General features: G+C 34.9%; 1 protein-coding gene across 1 annotated transcript in view; it reads right to left on the bottom strand.

The window, feature by feature from the left end:
* Positions 1 to 209, bottom strand: part of LOC119594857 (actin cytoskeleton-regulatory complex protein pan1-like) — a 23,130-nt gene that overhangs the window by 9,900 nt on the left and 13,021 nt on the right. The gene's annotated exons all lie outside the window — the stretch shown is intronic.

Raw genomic sequence — 209 nt, 5'->3', positions numbered from 1 at the left:
AAGAATGTATTTATATGGATTAATACTGTAAACTGTACAGCTTGTGTGAGTGTGAACAACCATCACTGAATTTACATTTATGCTCACTTCATATTACTTCCAACAAAAGAAAACCACAAAACTGCCACCACAATATATGGCTCCTTACACTAACGAAGGGCGAGAAATACATGTACACATAAATACAAAGGGCTAAAATCAGTACACTC

The sequence above is a fragment of the Penaeus monodon genome, chromosome 34, assembly GCF_015228065.2.
Source record: "Penaeus monodon isolate SGIC_2016 chromosome 34, NSTDA_Pmon_1, whole genome shotgun sequence".
Classification (NCBI taxonomy): Eukaryota; Metazoa; Arthropoda; class Malacostraca; order Decapoda; family Penaeidae; genus Penaeus; species Penaeus monodon.
This window is presented reverse-complemented; position numbering and strand designations above follow the sequence as displayed.